This window comes from Salvelinus alpinus, chromosome 8 (genome assembly GCF_045679555.1).
Source record: "Salvelinus alpinus chromosome 8, SLU_Salpinus.1, whole genome shotgun sequence".
NCBI classification, from domain to species: Eukaryota; Metazoa; Chordata; class Actinopteri; order Salmoniformes; family Salmonidae; genus Salvelinus; species Salvelinus alpinus.
The window spans coordinates 78496012-78517942 of record NC_092093.1 but is presented as its reverse complement, the minus strand read 5'-3'; the positions used below and the strand labels follow the sequence as shown (position 1 = coordinate 78517942).

General features: G+C 43.8%; 1 long non-coding RNA gene across 1 annotated transcript; it reads left to right on the top strand.

The window, feature by feature from the left end:
* Positions 1-4608: 4608 nt before the first annotated feature.
* On the top strand, positions 4609-18150 carry LOC139583751 (uncharacterized). The gene is made up of 2 exons (XR_011676605.1): positions 4609-5089; positions 13899-18150. It is a non-coding gene; the product is annotated as an uncharacterized lncRNA (long non-coding RNA).
* The last annotated feature ends 3781 nt before the right edge of the window (positions 18151-21931 follow it).

The following is a 21931-nucleotide window of genomic DNA, read 5'->3' as shown; positions in this document are numbered from 1 at the left end:
AACATTTACCATTATTATTTTCATTCTTCAAGCTCTGTCAAATTGCTTGTTGATCATTGCTTGAATACCATTTTCAGGTCTTGCCATAGATGTTCAAGAAGACTTAAGTCAAAACTGTAACTCGGCCACTCAGGAACATTCACTGTCTTCTTGGTAAGCAACTCTAGTGTATATTTTGCCTAGTGTTTTAGGTTATTGTCCTGCTGAAAGGTGAATGAATCTCTCAGTGTCTGGTGTAAAGCAGACTGAACCAGGCTTTCCTCTAGGATTTTGCCCAAGCTTAGCCCCAATCCATTTATTTTTTATCCTAAAAAACTCCCCAGCACCCATAACATGATGCAGCCATCACTAGGCTTGGAAATATGGAGAGTGGTACTCAGTAATGTGTTGAATTGGATTTGCCCCAAACATAATACTTTGTATTTAGGATAAAATGTTTTTTTTGCAGTATTACTTTAGTGCCTTGTTGCAAACAGGATTCATGTTTTAGAATATTTTTATTCTGTGCAGGCTTCCTTCTTTTCACTCTGTCAATTGGGTTATTATTGTGGAGTAACTATAATGTTGTTGATCCATCCTCAGTTTTCTCCATTTACAGCCATTCAACTCTGTAACTGTTTTAAAATCACCATTAGCCTCATGTTGAAGTCCCTAAGCAGTTTCCTTCCTCTCGAGCAACTAAGTTAGGAAGGGCGCCTGTAGGAAGGGCGCCTCTACAAAGGGCGCTTTGTAGTGACTGGGTGTACTGATACGCCATTCAAAGTGTAATTAATAACTTTAACATGCTCAAAGGGATATTCAATGTCTGCTTTTTACATTTTTACTCATCTACAAATAGGTGCCCTTCTTTGCGAACCATTGGAAAACATCCCTGGTCTTTGTGGTTGAATCTGTGTTTGAAATTCATTGTTCGACTGAGGGACTATACAGATAAATGTATGTGTGGGGTAGAGATGAGGTTCAATAGTCATTCAAAAATCATGTTAAACACTATTATTACACAGAGTCCATGCAACTTATTATGTGACTTGTTAAGCGAATTTGTATTCCTGAACTTAATTAGATTTGTCAGGCGGTGGGTAACTGGTGCAGTGAATCAGGCGCAGGAGAGCAGAGATGAGTGTACAAGGTATTTAATTCCACAACAGCACCAGTATACAGACAATACTCTAAGTGCGGAGAAATACCGGTCATTCGAAAATAACGGGCGTACATACATAACCCGGCAAACATAACCAGCCGACAAGAACCGACATGAACAATCAATAAACACGCACACTAACATGTGGGAAACAGAGGGTTAAATAATGAACATGTATTTGGGTAATTGAAACCAGGTGTGTAGAAAACAAAGACAAAACAAATGGAAAATGAAAAGTGGATTGGCGATGGCTAGAAGAACGGTGACGTCTACCGCCGAACGAACAAGGAGAGGGACCGACTTCGGCGGAAGTCGTGACAAGACTTGCCATAACAAAAGCACATTTTTACACCTGAACGTATTTAGGCTGGCCATACCAAAAGGTTTGAATACTTATTGATTCAAGACATTTCAGCTTTTCATTTTTTATTAATTTGTAAACATTTCTAAAAACATAATTCCACTTTGACATTGGGGTATTGTGTGTAGATCAGTGACATAAAATGTCTATTTAATCCATATTAAATTCAGACATGGGGTGTGAATACTTTCTGAAGGCACTGTATGCACACAAGTAATATTTGTTTCATCGTAGCGGTCATTGTCTCATCAACAGAGGTGGCTATTTGAAGAGGACCTCTCTCTTCTAATATGTTGATAGAGATGAGGGCAATTGGATTGTCATTGTGCTGTATTTAACTACTGACACCTGAAGGGCTCTCCCTCCCTCCCTCCCTCTCTCTCTCTCTCTCTCTCCCTCCCTCCCTCCCTCTACCTCCCTCCAGGAATACATGTATTGTGTAGTAGAACAATCCATTGTTATTATGACTTTGTATCTATTAGATGATGTACAGTATACTGTCTGTACGTGTGTCCTTGTTGTAAGTGGTGCTCCCAGGAATCTGATATCACACACACACATACAATTATAGAGTTTGATAAGATCTGGTGAAATCTAGCGAAATGTAATTTATGCAGGGTTGTAGAAGGCTTTCTGCCCATGCTTGTCATTGCTCACTGGCAATATTCCTTTTATTATAGACCACATATTCCTTTATCTCTGCTACTTGCTAGCTAAGACATTTAAACAGCCACGGCCTCTCTTGCTCACCCGCTCTTTGGTAGTATGTATGAGAACAAGAGAAATTCAGTAATTGTATGTTTCTCTGTCTGTTTGGTGAGTGCCTGTAGTTTGCCTACCCTCCTGTATAGAATACTTTATAAAAGCCTTTATTGCACTTGAGAGGACGTTTGTCTTGCGCGTATGCAAAAGCCACTGGCAATAGACCACAGCGCACACAGATATGCATAGTATAAAGCACACCCAATACATGGGAACTCCAGGAGTAGCGTACAGACCAGACCGTTCTCCATACTCAGGGTCTGATAAATGATGCATTGAGTTTGGAGAGCTGTACGGTGACACTGATACACTCTCACTCTCCTCATCCATTACACTTACACTCTTCACACGTGCTCCATCCATTTTGCGGCTCCAAACCAGAACTGGCATTTCACCACTTCCCCTGCAGTTACCAGTCAGGGACATTTAAACTGTTAGATAAACATTACAATTAACCACAACCACCCTGCAACCCTGACTGACCTAGTGGTGTGAGGCCTCCAGAGTACATCCAGCCCACCCAGCTCTCCTCTCTCTACAGTGTGTGTGTGTGTGCCTGTTTGTATGTGTCTGTCTGGCTCCAGGTGTGTGTGTGTGCTAGGACTAGGACAACACAGCAGAGCGCTCAATCATGACTGGAATAATAAGGCACTGCAGCTCCGCAGAATTCAATTAAATGTTCTGCCCCTCTTTAAAGGGTTTACCGCCCACAAACACACACGGACGTAGAAACACACACACACACACACACACACACACACACACACACACACACACACACACACACACACACACACACACACACACACACACACACACACACACACACACACACACACACACACACACACACACACACACACACACACACACACACATCATGGATTGCATCTGTCCTTTACTTGACATCACTTATTCTTCATAACACTATCCTCTGTTTAACCTATTGTGTTTTTCACCTCCAACCCCCTCCTCTTCCCTCTCCTCCTTCTCTCCCTCCTTCCCAATCCCATTCTTCCCTCTACCCCTTCCCCCTCTGTCTCCTCTCCCTTCCTCCCTTCCTCCTCCCCTCTCTCCTCCCTCTCCTCCTCCTCCTTAGGGATGCTAAGACCTTAGCATGTCATCTCTGTCCCTCCCAGCTTATTGGTGTGCTGTAGGTCAGGGGATAATACCATAAAAGGGCATGGCATGACAGCTATGTTCACTCCCACAATACCTCACTAACCCTCCTGTCCTCTGTTCAAATTGGACCCTATTCACTATAAAGTGCACTTCTTTTGACCAGGGTCAAAGAAATGCACTATATGGAATAGGGTGCGATTTTAGACGAACAAGGTCATGTACTCACTGGGCCAATAGGCCTGGAATGACACCAGATAATTGTCCTATTTTAACAGGGTCTGATAAGGCACAGCAGTGAGAACCATTCTGTCAGGTACTGTAGCCCTATCCCTAGCCCTAAACCTAGCTTCATGTCCACAATTTCCACAATACAATTTCAATTCAATGTGTTTAATGCAGGCCTGAGTCACTTCATTGAATATATATATTGTTCCCTGGATGGCAGATAGACGGCAGCATAGTGCAGCTGATGAACAGAATGGCCGAAATAGAACGCAACTGCTCAGCTACAGCGGCCGACACATATCAGTTTGCTATTTGCTAATTTTGCAGTCTGGTAGACTGGTAGATTTATTGTTAAAAAGAAACGTAAATCTATTGACAATGAAAATGATGGGGAAGAGCTGGAGAACAACGTGACAGCTATGAACAAACAACCACTGGAGAACCAGGAAAATTAGGAAGATGGAAATGCTGCTAGCTAACGTAGCTGACGTGGCAACGGTGGCTAAGAGAAGTATACGGTCGATTCAAGAAGAACACAGAAAGTTCCAAGAGAAATGGACAGACAAGTACTGCATGATGGGACTAGCTCACTTTGTCTTAGTTGCCAGAAGGCAGTCAATTGTTTTAATCGAGCAAATTTAGAGTGACATTTCCAGTCACACCGTGCCCACTTTGACAAAACATATCCGCCACAAAGCAACCTCAGAAAAAACTAAATAGCGCAACTCAATGGACAGCATAAAGGACAACAACAAATGATGGACAGATCTATCACTGTTGCAGAGAAAACGACAGAGGCAACATATGAGATTGCTTGGATACTTGAGAGAAACAGACGCGGAGATTGTCAAATAATGTTTTTTTCTCAAACAAGGAAGCTATTTTAAAGCAAATTAAGGAACTGCAACTCTCAGACTCGACCATAACAAGACACATAGAAGACATCGACGAGGACATCAGTGAGCAATTCATTACTGATATATCTGTGGCGCCGTGTTTTAGTATTGCGCTTGACGAAAGCCCTGGTGTAAGTGACATTGCCCAATTATGTGTTTGGGTCTACTTCCCTCAAAACGAGTCGTTCAGAGAGGAACTTTTATGTTTACTGCCCCTTCGGGGACAAACACGAGGAGAGGATATTCTGAAAGCCCTTGTTACATTCTTTGCTGAGGATAATATTGACTGGTCAAATCTGGCATCTGTGTGCACTGATGGCGCCCCAAACATGCGAGAGAAGGAGAAGGGACTCATAGGCCTGATAAGAAAGAGAGGATATTTCTGAATTTGCTATGTTTCATTGTATCATTCATCAGGAAGCACTTGTGACTAAACTCAAAGACTGTGACTTACAGAATGTGATGCAGCAAGTCGTGTGCGTGGTGAACATTATTATTGCGAGGACACTGAATCACCGGCAATTCTGCAAGTTGCTGTGGGAATACCAGACAGAATACGGCGACTTGATATTTAACAATGAGGTGAGATGGCTGTCTCGTGGAAAAGTTTTGGAAAGATTTCTCTCCTCCCTCAACCCATGAATTTGTTGCAAGCAAGGTGCAAGAGGAGCCAGAGCTGGATGATCCACAGTGGATATTAAAGCTGGCTTTTTTAACCTCTTGACGCTAGGGGTCAGATTATTATTATTAAAAAAATAAAATAACGTTCCCAAGGTAAACGGACTATTTCTCAGGTCCAGATCGTAGAATATGCATATAATTTATAGATTAGGATAGAAAACACTCCAAAGTTTCCAAAACTGTCAAAATATTGTCTGTGAGTATAACAAAACTGATTCTGCAGGCGAAAACCTGAGAAAATCTAACCCGGAAGTGATTTTTTGAATTTTAAATCTGTGTTTCCTGGCCCGTCTTTCCTCCATTTAAAGGGGTATCAACCAGATTCCTTTTCCAATGGCTTCCTCAGGCTGTGACCAGGCTTTAGACATAGTTTCAGGCTTTTATTTTGAAAAATGAGCGAGATTTTTCAAAACTAGTCAGGTGTCCTCTGATTAGTACCTGCGCGCGAGAGAAACTCCATTTTCTTTCTCTCTTTTATTGAATAGGTTACGGTCCGGTTGAAATATTATCGATTATGTTTGTTAAAAACAACCTGAGGATTGATTATAAAAAACATTTTACATGTTTCTACGAACATTACAGATACTTTTTGGAATTTTCGTCGAACGGAACGAGGCTTTGGTTTTCTGAACATAACGCGCAACCCAAATGGCGTTTTTTTGTTATAAAAGTAATATTTATCGAACAAAAATAACATTTATTGTGTAACTGGGAGTCTCGTGAGTGCAAACATCCGAAGATTATCAAAGGTAAGCGATTCATTTTATTGCTTTTCTGACTTTCGTGACCATGCTAATTTGGGGCTAGCTGTTGTAGCATTGATTGATACACTCACAAAAGCTTGGATTGCTTTCGCTGCAAAGCATATTTTCAAAATCTGACACGATAGGTGGATTAACAACAAGCTAAGCTGTGTTTTGGTATATTTCACTTGCGATTGCATGATTATAAATATTGTTAGTAAAATTTTGCGCCCTGCAATTCAGCGGTTGTTTAGGAAAATGATCCCGCTAAAGGGATCCGTAGCGCAGAGAAGTTAACTGACATCACCTGCCACCTGAACACGGTGAATCTCCAGCTCCAAAGGAAAGCTAAAACGCTGGGGGAAATACTGCGTGTGGTCACAGCATTTCAAAATATAATCACCACACTGTTCATAACTGATAGACAGTTTGTTCATTTCCCAACACTCAGAGCAGTCACCACATCCAACCCAGACATACAGCAACATTTCAGCTATGATGCATTTGTACATGTGTTGGAAGAGTTGAAGTTGGAGATTGAGTCAAGATTCAAGGATATCAAAATCAAATCAAATTACCCATGGTTAGCAGATGTTATTGCGAGTGTAGTGAAATGCTTGTGCTTCTAGTTCCGACAGTGCAGTAATATCTAACAAGTACTCTAACAATTCCACAACCACTGTACCTTATACACACAAATCTAAGTAAAGGGATGAAATAAGAATATATACATATACATTTATGGATGAGCGATGACCGAGCGGCTTAGGCAAGATGCAATAGATAGTATAAAAATACAGTATATACATCTGAAGACTGAAGTTTACATACACGTAGAGTCATTAAAACTTGTTTTTCAACCACTCTACAAATTTCTTGTTAACAAACTATAGTTTTGGCAAGTCGGTTAGGACATCTACTTTGTGCATGACACAAGTAATTTTTATTTCACTTATAAGTCACTGTATCACGATTCCAGTGGGTCAGAAGTTTACATACACTAAGTTGACTGTGCCTTTAAACAGCTTGGAAAATTCCAGAAAATGATGTCATGGCTTTAGAAGCTTCTGATAGGCTAATTGACATTATTTGAGTCAATTGGAGGTGTACCTGTGGATGTATTTCAAGGCCTACCTTCAAACTCAGTGCCTCTTTGCTTGACATCATGGGAAAATCCAAAGAAATCAGCCAAGACCTCAGAAAAAAATTGTAGACCTCCACAAGTCTGGTTCATCCTTGGGAGCAATTTCCAAACACCTGAAGGTACCACGTTCATCTGTACAAGCAATAGTATGCAAGTATAAACACCATGGGACCACGCAGCCGTCATACCGCTCAGGAAGGAGACGCGTTCTGTCTCCTAGAGATGAACGTACTTTGGTGCGAAAAGTGCAAATCAATCCCAGAACAACAGCAAAGGACCTTGTGAAGATGCTGGAGGAAACAGGTACAAAAGTATCTATATCCACAGTAGAACGAGTCCTATATCGACATAACCTGAAAGGCCACTCAGCAAGGAAGAAGCCACTGCTCCAAAACCGCCATAAAAAAGCCAGACTACGGTTTGTAACTGCACATGGGGACAAAGATCATACTTTTTGGAGAAATGTCCTCTGGTTTGATGAAATAAAATTGGAACTGTTTGGCCATAATAACCATCGTTATGTTTGGAGGAAAAAGGGGGAGGATTGCAAGCCGAAAAACACCATCCCAACCGTGAAGCACGGGGGTGGCAGCATCATGTTGTGGGGGTGCTTTGCTGCAGTAGGGACTGGAGCACTTCACAAAATAGATGGCATTATGAGAAAGGAAAATTATGTGGATATATTGAAGCAAAATCTCAAGACATCAGTCAGGAAGTTAAAGCTTGGTCGCAAATGGGTCTTCCAAATGGACAATGATACCAAGCATACTTCCAAAGTTGTGGCAAAATGGCTTAAGGAAAACAAAGTCAAGTTATTGGAGTGGCCATCACAAAGCCCTGACCTCAATCCTATAGAAAATGTGTGGGCAGAACTGAAAAAGCGTGTGAGAGCAAGGAGACCTACAAACCTGACTCAGTTACACCAGCTCTGTCAGGAGGAATGGGCCAAAATTCACCCAATTTATTGTGGGAAGGTTGTGGAAGGCTATCCGAAACGTTTGACCCAAGTTAAACAATTTCAAGACAATGCTACCAAATACTAATTGAGTGTATGTAAACTTCTGACCCACTGGGAATGTGATGAAAGAAATAACAGCTGAACAGCTAATTCTCTCTACTATTATTCTGACATTTCACATTCATAAAATAAAGCGGTGATCCTAACTGACCTAAGACAGGGAATTTTTACCAGGATTAAATGTCATGAATTGTGAAAAACTGATTTTAAATGTATTTGGCTAAGGTGTATGTAAACTTCCGACTTCAACTGTACATATGAGATGGGTAATGCAAGATATGTAAACATTATTAAAGTGGCATTATTAAAGTGACTAGTAATCAATTTATTAAAGTCGCCAATGATTTCAAGTCTGTATGTAGGCAGCAGCCTCTCTGTGTTAGTGACAGCTGTTTAACAGTCTGATGGCCTTGAGATAGCTTCTATTTTTCAGTCTCTCAGTCCCAGCTTTGAGATGCACATGTTTTGACCTCACCTTCTGGACCCTCTGGAGAGCCCTGCTGTTGTGGGCGGTGCAGTTTCCGTACCAGGCGGTGTTACAGCCCGACAGGATGCTCTCAATTGTGCATCTGTAAAAGTTTGTAAGGGTTTTAGGTGACCACCCAAATTTCTTCAGCCTCCTGGGGTTGAAGAGGCACTGTTGCGCCTTCTTCACCACACTGTCTGTGTGGGTGGACCATTTCAGGTTGTCTGTGATGTGTACACTGAGGAACTTTCCACCTACCTCTGCTGTTTCCTGAAGTCCACGATCATCTCCTTTGTTTTGTTGACGTTGAGTGAGAGGTTGTTTTCCTGACACCACACTCTGAGTGCCCTCACCTTCTCCCTATAGGCTGTGTCGTCATTGTTGGTGATCAAGCCTACTACTGTTGTGTCGTCTGCAAACTTGATGATTGAGTTGGAGGCGTGCGTTGCCACGCAGTCATGGGTGAACAGGGAGTCCAGGAGGGGGCTGAGCACGCAACCTTGTGGGGCCCCAGTGTTGAGGATCAGCGAAGTGGAGATGTTGTTTCCTACCTTCACCACCTGGGGGTGGCCCGTCAGGAAGTCCAGGACTCATTTGCACAGGGCGGGGTTGAGACCCAGAGCCTCAAGCTTAATGATGACCTTGGAGGGTACTATGGTGTTGAATGTTGAGCTGTAGTCAATGAACAGCATTCTTACATAGGTATTCCTCTTGTCCAGATGGGATAGGGCAGTGTGCAGTGTGATTGCATCATCTGTGGACCTATTGGGGCAGTATGCAAATTGAAGTGGGTCTAGGGTGGCAGGTAAGGTGGAGGTAATATGGTCCTTGACTAGTCTCTCAAAGCATTTCATGATGACAGAAGTGAGTGCTACAGGGCGATAGTCATTTAGTTCAGTTACCTTTGCCTTCTTGGGTACAGGAACAATGGTGGCCATCTTGTAGCATGTGGGGACAGCAGACTGGGATAGGGAGAGATTGAATATGTCCGTAACCACACCAGCCAGCTGGTCTGCGCATGCTCTGAGGACGTGGCTAGGGATGCCGTCTGGGCCAGCAGTCTTGCGAGGGTTAACATGTTTAAATATCTTACTCACGTCGGCCACAGAGAAGGAGAGGGAGAGCCCGCAGTCCTTGGTAGCAGTTGGTGGCACTATATTATCCTCAAAGCGGGGAAAGAAGGTGTTTAGTTTGTCTGGAAGTAAGATGTTGGTGTCCGTGACATGGCTGTCTTTCTTTTTGTAGTCCGTGACTTTCTGCAGACCCTGCCACATACGTCTCGTGTCTGAGCCTTTGAGTTGCGACTCCACTTTGTCCCTATACCAACATTTCGCTTGTTTGATTGCCTTGCGGAGGGAATAGCTACACTGTTTGTATTCATCCATATTCCCAGTCATCTTTCCATGGTTAAATGCGATGGTTCGTGCTTTCAATTTGCGCGAATGCCGCCATTTCTCCACTGTTTCTGGTTAGGGTAGGTTTTAATAGTCACAGGGTGTACAACATCTCCAATGCACTTCCTTATAAACTGGAGTACAATGAGTTTTTCAACTTCATTGAGAACCTTTCATGTGCCAGTGTCATCTCTGACCCCAGTCATCACGGCCCTTTGTCCTGACCATGCTGGAATAGAAAGTGAGATAGTGGAGCTGCAGGAAAATGACACATTGCAAGGTAAAAGATCAGGTGTTACCCATTTCTGGAGCCTTGTGTCAGACACAGAGTATCCACTTCTGAAGTAGTGTGTGCAAAAGGTGACATCACGCCTCAGCCGGCTCGTCAGGCTCCCATGCCTCGGCCGGCCTGTCAGGCTCGCCCAGGTGAGACACCGGATGGCGCCCCTAGAGAAGGGGTACTGTCACGCCTGCTCGTGCTCCCCCTCTCTGGCGCTCGAGGGCGCTAGGCTGTCCATCATTATGCACACCTTTCACCATCATTACGCGCATCAGCGCTTCATTGGACTCACCTGGACTCCTTCACTTCTTTTGATTGCCCCCTCTATATCTGTTTGTTCCTCAGTTTGATCCCCGTGTCAGCATTAATGCTGTTTTGTTTCCCCTGTCCAGATGTTGTCCATATGTTGTTTCATGTCCGTTATTTATTAAATGTTCACTCCCTGTACTTGCTTCTCGTCTCCTAGCGTCTATCCTTCTACCAATAAACCACAAACAATTTACAAACAAAACCATCACCCGCAGAAAGGAGTACAATAGTCAGTCAGTCCCTTAAGGGATAGGTGGTACAGATTCACCCCAGCTACAGGCAGCCCCAGCCGGGCAGACAAACGTTGATACACCCCTGGCTGGATCTTACCCAGGCTCATGGGTAGGCCTGTGCTGACAGGCAGCACCGTGGGAACCATACTGCTTCTCTGTGTCAGCAGTTCATCAGGGACATTTAGGGATCCAAGGTGGCTCATCTATCACCAACGTTAGATTACATTTACCGTCCCATTTCTTCTGCCAAGTACACTTCGCCAAGACCTGCTCTTGTCTGTTGTTGTTCGGTATCATGTCATTTTGTATTTCTTTGTGGACCCCAGGAAGAGTAGCTGCTTCAGAGACAGCTAATGGCGATCCTAATAAAATACTAAATACTAATAAAACACAGCTTGATACATTTTGGGCCATTTGCATTTTACCCCAGGTAATATATGGATGTTCAACACAGGAAGCATGGAAAATAAAAAGGTAATACTGTGGGCCTTGGCTGAAAGTAGTACACCACATAGGGAATACTTTTCCAGACGCAGACCAAAATTAACCTCAGAAGAACCTGAGGCTCTGGAATCTGGTAGTTTTGTTTTGGGATTCAGCAGTAGCACTGGCAGACGGAGGAGCAGACCAGGGACCTCAGAGGTGGGAAATACCCCTAAAGATCTTCCAAAAACAGCCTTTCCTCCCGTTTCATAAATCTTTTGATCTTTCAAAGCGAAAGGCAGCTTTGATTCATCTGCCTGTACTGTACCTGTTTTAGTAAGTCCCTCGTGTTGCCGACTACGTCTCTTTTCTCAAATTAGATTCAGAAGAACCTCTGCTTTATTCACAGTGGGATCGACTTCAATGCCTCGCTATCTCTTCCCGTGGCAGAAAGTACAGAGAGAGAGGAGAGAGGAGAGAGGAGAGAGAGAGAGAGAGAGAGAGAGAGAGAGAGAGAGAGAGAGGAGAAGAGAGAGGAGAAGAGAGGTGATGGAGAGAAAGAGGCCAGGCTGCTGCTTCCCTGCATTTGTCTCAGTATCGTACCTTTCAATACTGCCAATGGCTGGCCTGTCAGAAAGGTCTTCCCTGGATGTGCATCTTATTTCCGTCACACTGGTAGCTTACTATTCGCCTGAGTGCCTGGGTGTTTGATGGGATTTCCTGAATGAAATGTATATTTTATTACGTCATCGTAAAAGGCTTTCATCATGACATAAGTATAATATGTTTCTATATCACAGAAAGTTTGGGGGTTACAATATAACTCAATCAATTTGTTGCAGATTGGTTTCATTTATTGTACTGTACATCCATCTCCCAAATGGGAGAATATATCTGTGTTGGAGGTCTGTGCTGAGACCTCAAGGGATGCATCACAAACGGCACCCTATTCCACATAGAGTGCACTACTTTTGACCAGTGCCCTTTATAGGGAATAGGGTGGCATTTGGGACATAACCAAGGTGTTGGTGATTGGAGATTATGGAGTGGAACCCTGAGGGGACATGTTGCATTTGTCTGCTGAAGGAGGTGAAGGAGGGATGGGGGTGAAGGAGGTATGGAGGTGATGGAGGTCATGGAGGCGAAGGAGGGGATGGAGGGCTCCATCTTTTCTCTCCTCACCTGATCAAATGGCCCTCGTCAGTCTGACAGCTCCTTGATTACTGCTCTTGATTCAAGCCTTTTGGGGAAAATTAGTGAGAGGGAGAGAGAGAGAGGGGGATGAGAGAGGAAAAAGAGGGATGAGAGCGAGAGGAGCGACAGAGTGGAAGGGTGGAGGGGACATGACACCTCTGTTGAATAATTAATAGCAGACCGCGAGCCGCAGCAAAGAGATGTCCTCTCACAAAACACTCCACCTTTCTGACGTCCCTCCCTTCCTTCATATAGCCCTCTCTTGCTCTCCTTCCTTCTCTCCCTCTGCCGGAGGAGAGGGGGTCAGAGTTCAGCCTGGGCGTTGTTTCTCAGGGGGACCAAAAGGACAGACACTCCTCAGAGAGAGAACAAGACGAGACACTATAACTCACTTAGCCGCCTGCCACCTCAAAAAAACGCTCCATCCCTCCTCTTCCCTCATCTCCTCTCAATACATCCATCCCTCTAATCTCCCCCTCCTCCTCTCAGGTGAAATTGATTATGCAGGTCCTTAGTCACCGGTCCTTCAGCAACTAGTCAGTCTGCCAGCAGCTCACCATTCATCTACAGTCACTGCTGTAATTTGTCACTCACTCACCTCACCTTCCCTGTGATTCATAGTTGCACTGCTGCAGATGCTCAGTCCGGCTGTTTTTATTTCGCTCTCTCTGGGGAACAGGAATGTGTCATCACATCATCAACATCATTATCATCATCATCATGATCATCATCCTCATCTTTGTCGTCATCGTCATTCCAGGATATGCTCTTGTTTGGCATGTCAATGTGCCATATCTGGCCCTGGTTCACCATCCTGGTCACTGACTGTTGCTTTTTTTGAAGACCAGCTCTAAAAATGTCTCCTGTTTTTTTCCTCATTCATGTGATACAGATCGTTGTTGCTTGACACTGATTGTTGCCCTGAGCTGGCTTTTGTAGAGACAATAAGCTCCCAAACAGGCAGCAGAAAAGTAAAGCCAACCAGTGCCAATGTTACATATTCATAGCATTCAAACAGGAGAAGAAGATGGCTGAGAAACCTAACAATACAGCTGGTTACATTGACCTTGTCTTTGGACTTGTTGAATGAGAACTCTGTGGTCGATTTATTCATTCTGTATCTGATTGTGGAAGAGACTGGAAGTCGTTGGCTGCAGCGGGCTGCTGGTTGGTTCCATGTAGCAGCATACACACACATGATCTGCTCACACACACACACACACACACACACACACACACACACACACACACACACACACACACACACACACACACACACACACACACACACACACACACACACACACACACACACACACACACACGATCTGCTCACACACATGATCTGCTGACACACACACGCACAATCTGCTCACACACACATGCACGCACAGCCTCCATCCATCTGTTGCCGCTTGTGAAAGAGAGCGATTGAAAACACATTTCTGTAATTTGGCATGTTCTTTCAAATGGAAATAATCTGCAGTCCTGTTTTTCTTTCCAAAGGGAGGCACCCACCTCTATCGTCGGGCGGCTTTCAAGGTAAGATTAAGAGTTTTTTATTGCTCAGGTTTAGCTATTTTCCTGAGGTAATTCTTCTTCCCCTCTCAACTTGATTTTGAAATGTTCGGGGCACAATGCATTTATAAACCTCACTTCTGTCTGCTTAAGGCAACATTCATCACGCAACGCAGGGAGGGAGGGAGGGAATTTGCAAAACACTTTTCTGTCAGCCCTCCAGAACAACAGGATTACAATAGGGTAGAACAAGGCCCTAATCAAACAATAAATAATACATTCCTCTACTCCTCCCCTCCCTCCATCCATTTAGTAGTCCTTCCCTCCTCCTCCTATATAGACATAGAGGACGTCTGATCCAACCTCTACTGTGTGTGTGTACGTGTGTGTGTGTGTGTGTACGTGTGTGCGTGTGTGAGTGAGTGACTGGATTTACATTTAGTTACTAGCCAACCACACCTCAGTGACTCAAGAAAGGACAATGTCATGTCATGAATATTACAGTGAGGACATGACATCCCATTTGCTGACCCATAGCATTGACACATTGCAGAGGTCAAGTTTTCCCTGAAGAGAACACACTGATGTAACTGTTTCCAGCAGTCTCTCCTCAATCAATCAATCAAATGTATTTATAAAGCCCTTTTTTATATCAGCAGATGTCAAAGAGCTATACAGAAACCCAGTCTAAAACCTCAATCTCTACTGAGGACACGGATGTCTTTTCTTTAAATGCAAGACATTGCATTCCACTATGTGTTCAAGCCTCGTCTGGGACAGGCTGACATTTAGAAGCAAACATGGCCGCTCGTGCTGTTCAACGTAGTACTGTTCAAGTACACACAATGGCAGACCCAAACACACAGATGGCTGAGAGCGAATATTAATGCCTCATATCGTCTAACACAACTCCATCACACACACACACTGAACACATCATCATAAAAACGCACAGCTCAGACTGTAGGTTCAAACTCACGCTAGAGTTGAGTTCTACCGAGGTCTGACTGGCAAAAGAGAGAGAACCCAGACTCCAGCCGGTTCTAATCACGGTGGAACCGATGTGAAACTGACAGAACCGTGTTGCTCCTGCTCTGTTCTGTGTTCCCTCTCATCCTCTCCTGTGTGTGTGGCACTCCGGACACTTTTTGGGGAAATGTAGGTAGTTAACCACCCTACTGTGAGCGTGCTATCCTGGCAGGTTAGCGTGTTGTCTGAAGCCCTCCTCCTCTAAAGGGTGGACAGGGGGACTGGCAGTGTCGGGCGGATATCCACTGAACATGATCATTTGGATAGCCACGCTAGCTTCACCCTCATGAGGGTCCTAGCAAGCTACCAATCATGCTAGGTACACTGCTAGGTATCAACAGCCAATCCAATAGGGTTCGGAAGCTATAGTGTGCTTCGATTGGTCAATAGCGATGCGATACCGCAGAGCTTTCCCCAACGTAGGTCCCGCCCTGTTCACGTCCCCCCGCCCACTTCATTACCCTCCATTGAAAATGAATGGGCTACCATTGTTTCATCACCCTATGGGCCCTGGTCAAAAGTAGTGCACTATAGGGGACAGGGTGCCATTTGGGACGAAGCCCTCGCTGTTATCCTGGTGGCTAGTCAGCCACGCAAATTGGCCAACACAGCAGAATTCTCCCTCACGTCTCTTCACATCATTTAGCCTGTAGCACTGTCCGACGGCTATCTGGGTTTTACAGCAAAAGCACTATTTTCTCATGTTCTCTCTGAGACTGAAGTGTGCGTGCGAATGTTCTCTGTGAGACTAAAGTACGTAGTACTGCTCTGTCGTCCCAGCATGCTAGCTGAGAGCAGGTCACCCTGGCTGTGAGAGAGTGTGTTTAGCACAGACAGCCCAGTGTGTGAATGTGTGTGTGTGTTTATTTGAGTCTGCAGGGCTCACGCCCATCACTGTCCTGTGGTGAGCACAGACAGGCCAACACTCCCTCTCATCACTCTCCTCTGCTGGGCGCTGTGTGTGTGAGAGGCAGAGAGGGAAAATGAGAGCAGAGAGGGTGAAAGAGAGGGAGCGAAGGAGAGGGATAGAGGGATAGAGAGAGGAATAGAGAGAGAGAGGGCATGTTAGAGCTAGCTGGTGGCATCTGAGTTTCTCTATTATGACACCGCCACCCCACACGGACATAGCAAACAAGTGACACACCAGGTAACGGCATTATACTGTGTAACAGTAACACAGTGGGTGGGAGCATTCTGGCATAGGTTAGCCCCTAGCTAGGGCTCCAGTCCTCGCCCACCGGAGACCTCTTACAGGGCAGTGCTTGAAAGGAGGTCGCTTTCTTTAAGGTGTACTTAAATAAAAGATGACGTTGTAGTGCAGCATGGCACGAGAACAGGTTCTACTATTTCCTTTTCTATGCCAGAGAAAATGGAATCAGTTTTTGTTGTAGCCCTTTGCACTCATACCTGTATACGGGTTGAAAATGGCAGAAGTTGCCCCCATCCCTCCTGCTAATTGGGCACATTTGTTGTTGATTGAATGTTGTACATTAAGGGGACTATGTATTTTGAAAGATGAGACGTTGAGGATTATAATAAATACCGCTTTGATGCCATACAAGCTAGCCAAACACCTGAGTCCAAATCTGCAATTCACATTTCCATATCATAAAACTCATGTCATGTACAGTGTCAACGTTTATGATCACTATGTGTGATGTACATGGCGTCATACCCTGGGTTGTTCAGAACAGAATGAGCCTGTTTGTTTATTGTGAAGAAAATGTGCAGCACCCGAATGCACTCATGACTCCTTTCTATGTGCACCACAAATGCGAAAGGCTAACACTACAATATGTTTTACAACTGAGCTAGTCAAGCTTTCAAATGATGCCCACCAAACCCAGATTGCAATTTATAATGGTCCGTTTTTGGATTGCGTAACAGTAATTGTGTGATGGCGGGAATGCAAGGTTGTGTTCCAAACAAAACAACGACAAGTGCGCTTGCTGTGGTTCCTCAACGGCACAGCTAAGAGAGCAAAGAAAGTATGTTATTGTAAGGGGTCCGTACTGGCGGCAGGGAAGTCAGGCGCAGGAGAGCAAAAACTGGGTTACAACGGAGCAGTTTATTACACAAAACCACCGGCATCCAAAACAAACAATCAATGGGTACAAAACCCGTCGCACACCAGATAAACGTGCACAAGCACTTACAATAAACAATTCCGGACAAGGACATGGAGGGAACGGAGGGTTAAATACACAACATGTAATGAGGGATTTGAAACCAGGTGTGTGGGAAGACAAGACAAAACAAATGGAAAATGAAAAGTGGATCGATGATGGCTAGAAGACCGGCGACGCCGACCGCCGAACGCCGCCCGAACAAGGAGAGGAACCGACTTCGGCGGAAGTCGTGACAGTTATAGTTGAAGACTCTTCTTTGAGTCTTAAAAGTTGATTGAAATTGTGTAGGAAATGGGCACACTTTGGACAGGTGTGGTGCCACTTGGAGATACTAGTTAGTCCTCTCACTCAAACCCTTGTCATGTTTTTGTCTTATGTTGAACCTACAGCACATTTTCCAGGAATATTTGTATCATGCTACTGAACGTATCCAGAGTATTGTCAGATTTCGTTCTCAACAAACGCAGCAAAAAGTACAGTACATGTAAAATGCACATAAAATCAACAATGTCATGTTTGGATTCAGTCTTCAACTGATGTGTTCTCACCATTGGTCTAATAATGTTCCCATCATCGCCAAACTGTTCCCTTTCAATTGTAACCACATGATGCATATGCTTTTGATATTTCTTCTGTGTAAGAAACATTTCAATTTAGCCCTATCCATAAAGGCCTATTCCCATGAGTGTAAAGGGTTAATGGTTATTACATTCCACATGCCTGTTTTGACCTACGACTAAAAATACAGATAACGTTTGAGATTGCTTTGACAACTGAAATGATGCTTTGTGTTAATTTAGGTATGCTTTTTTTTTTTTTTGAACCACAGCTTTTTATAAAGCAATACACTTCCCCTGACATTATTCACTACTCCGTATTTATAGAAATTGACATATTGTGGAAATGAATTCCCTTGACTAAATATTTTAATAGTATTGATGTCACAGTATTTATATATAATCTGAGAGTTTTCTCTTGGGTCATGCATGATATATCTGTAGTACATGCATGATATGTGTAATACATGATTGCATTCTTTGAGAAGGATTGCATTATAGCCTGAATAAACAATTTTAACAATATCTATTATTATGGGTGTTTTCATCTGTTGAATCGAAAATATTCGAGTGATATTAAGTAAAACATTTCCTGAGGACTGAAGAAAATGTTCTCCACATGACAAGAATCTTGTATATTTTGGCCAGAGGTGGACAGTAGAAGCACACCTGAGCCAGCACCAGTCTCTCCCAATTAACCACTGACACACACAGGCATTATAACCTCAGTACCATCTGAACCAACGAGGATCCGATTATTCTCCGCTTTTTTTTTCTCTTTTCCATCATGGTTTTCATTTCCTGAAACTGCAAAGAAAAAAAGTCTGGACGAGACCATGGAACATCACATGTTTTTGGTTTACACAGGAAATCAGATGCAGTTGTGGGGAGGGCACAGATTTAGGAAAAATAGGTACTTTAATAATTTTTATAGGTAGTAGGAGTTTACTGCCTTTCTATATATTGATACTCTGGCCAGTGGTGTTGAGGATAAATCATACTGCTATGAGGCTATCAGGATGGAGGGAAGAGGAGAGAGGGAAGAGTGGCGAGGAGAGAGGGGATAGAGGCAAAGCCAGACTGCATAAGAACAGGAAAGGTAGGTTGCACAGTTAAGATAATGTTGGTAAAGTTTCATATTATCCTCAAATATTGACAAGAATGGGGACAAAAATAAGTCATCGTGATTTCCAGTATGATCACGCTGCTAGGCCCCCCCCCTCATCTTCCATTGGCTCATTTCATTTAAGAAACACGACCAGGCTGTTTTGAAGGTACGTCCTCGTTACCTTCCTTATTAGAGACTAATTAAGCATCAGACAGAGACCATCTGTTTAGCACTCCACCATGTGTGTGTGTGTGTGTGTGTGTGTGCGCTTCGGAGGGAAAAACAAGGCTTTCGTCACCTGGAGGTGAACTAGGCCATAACAGCAGTGGTAAATGTTAGCGGCTTGAGGGGGTTTTCCTCAATGCTTTTTACAACCAAATATTGAGTCACTCTCTTCATGGTGTGTTGACCACCAATGGAACGGAATAACAGGCATCAGTTTGAACCTCAGGTTTTAAAATAAACAGCAGTGGTCGGTTGGACCTTAGGATCTAAAGTTGGGATAACGTTTTTGTTTCCTTGTCTCTGGGCTGTGTGAGAGAGAGGAGGGAGAAAGAGAGTGAGAAAGAGACAGGAAGAGCGAGAGGAGGATGAGGAATGATCTGGGCTGAGTCACTCTCTCCATGGTAACATAGCTCTGTGATTTAGTTTCTCCCTGTGCGTCCCAAATTGTGCACCTGACTCCCTCTCCCTTCCTGAAAACACACCAAGAAATCTGTATTGTCAAGTTAATTTACGTTGTATATACACTGGTGAAATTATCAAGTTGTTCCTCCTCCTCTATGACCGACTGGCATATCTTAGAAGAAAAACACATTTGTCCAACTCTGAGATCATTCAACCTCTCCCCAGCCATCCATTAACATTAAGGCCTGTTTGTTGTTGTTAATAAAAATAAATCCATGTATCGTCCCACACACAGGATAGGTACAGTGGAATGTGTTGTTTTTCAGGGTCAGGCATAGTAGTATGCCTCGGGAGCAAATTTGGGTTTGGTGCCTTGCTCAAGGGCACTTCAATAGAGTTTTCAATTTGTTGGCACGGGTATTAGAACCAGCAACCTTTCGGTTACTGGTCTAACGCGCTAAACGCTAGGCTGGAAGCAGAGTCTGTAATGATGCCAGGTGGCAGGCAGTGGGAGGGCAAAAGCTCTTGACTCAGGTCCAACTACTGAATTTACATCTCTGTGTGGCACAATACACACACACACACACACACACACACACACACACACACACACACACACACACACACACACACACACACACAGTGTAGGAAGGAGTTGATTGAGTAAATGATTAGATGGAGATCTCAGTACTGTCTTTCGTTGTGCCTGTGATGTAAGTTGACTGACCTGTAGTCACAAAGTATGCCTGCTAATTAGCCTAAAACCTTAGCCTAAGACCTACAAAACAAAATGGTGGAGGCTGAACTGAAAGACAAGGGTGTTGTCCCAACAACAGGGCCCCAGGTCAAAAAGTAGTGCACTACATAGGGAATAGGGTGCCATTTCAAATGCAACCCGAGTGCACTGTTCTGTTAGTCACAAGGGCAACTATAACAGGCAGGAAGGAGGCTCGTCTACACATCAGTCTCCATCCACTTGGCATAAATCCAGTCAGGCTTTATGTACTCGTCTAGGATAGCGACTACATCTGGGTGAATAAGGACAGCTCTCCACAAGGACTGACTGAGGACTAAGCTAGTTCCCATAAATCATTTTAGCTTTTCACCTCAAGGGTCTTTGATGTTGCTTTTCTTCAGTTGTATCCCAAATGGCACCCTTTTCCCTATAATGTGCATTCCTTTTTAGCAGAGCCCATGGCACTATATAGGGAATACGGTGCCATTTGAGACACACTTTTCAGTCCCTGGACAGGAAACTCTGGCTCCAAGAAGCGTTTTCTTCCCAACCAGAGAGTGAAGGAATGAGAGAAGGAGAGACACGAAACACAGCAGGAGAAAAGGAGAAGAGACAGGAGAGAAACATAGCTCTTTTGTGATGCGCGGACGAGCTCTGGAATAATCCCAAACATAAATAGAAACGTGAAAAACAAAACCGAAACAGAAGCACAGAAGAATACATGCTAAGCCTTATTACGCTTGTCATTGTTCTGAGTTTGTGGTCTTCTATGGATTCTGGAGAGAGGGATGCCATGAAGAGAGGGAGGAGAGGCAAAGAGTGTAAGAGAGAGAGGGAAGAAAGGGAAGAGGGAGAAGGAGGAGGCACCAGAAGGACAGGAGAGAGGAGGCTCCACACCAAATGCAAATATTGTGAAACAAAAGGTGCTAAACCTCAACTGTGCCACTTCGCACCTTAAGCTTGCTGTTGAATTAACACTTATCGTAAAACATTATGTTCCTGTGGAAAGGGCCTAAGCAACGACAGATGGTTGAGAGCATTAGGGAGATACCTTCCAAATCCTGGCTACGTCCCAAGTGGCACCCTATTCCCAAAATAATGCACTACTTTTGACCAGAGCTCTATGGGTCACGGTCAAAAGCAGTGGACTATAAAGGGAATAGGGTGCACAGTCTGGAACACAGCCCTTGTATGCACAGTCTGATAGAGACATACTTTGAGATAGAGACATACATACTTTGTAGCTTAGCCTACAGTATATACAATCACTGTACAGAGTATCCAGTGTCAATTCCACACATACAGTATTCTGTATTAGTCCTCAACTGGCTATGCCATCAATAGCAGCCACAGGGAGAACATGGACGGACGTGAAAACATCATCATAAGGCACTTTCTTTGGTAACACTTTATTTGGATAGTCTAACATTTCAACTATCTACTAACCCTTATTTTAACCGTAAGCAAGCAGTACCTATCCGGACTATCCAAATAAAGTGTGACCTGTTCTTAGGACCTTTTCTTCCTCATCTATTTGACCTTATCACATATAGTACTGTATGTAGACACTGGTATGGTGCTGGAGATAATAAATATAACGTTAAAAAGTGGTGGAATTTCAAAAGAGGATGCAAAGAGTGGAATCATTTGATCAACTTGAGGTAACGATAACGTACATTGCAGGCAGTTGCTCGGTTTTGTTCCATTCTACTGGTCTGATGTATAATTCATTCCAATTCCCTTACCGAGACAGACTCTTACCCTAAGCAGCTTGACATGACGTGAACCTTGATACCAAGACAGACTCCCTGGCTATGATACAAAAAGTCACTCAT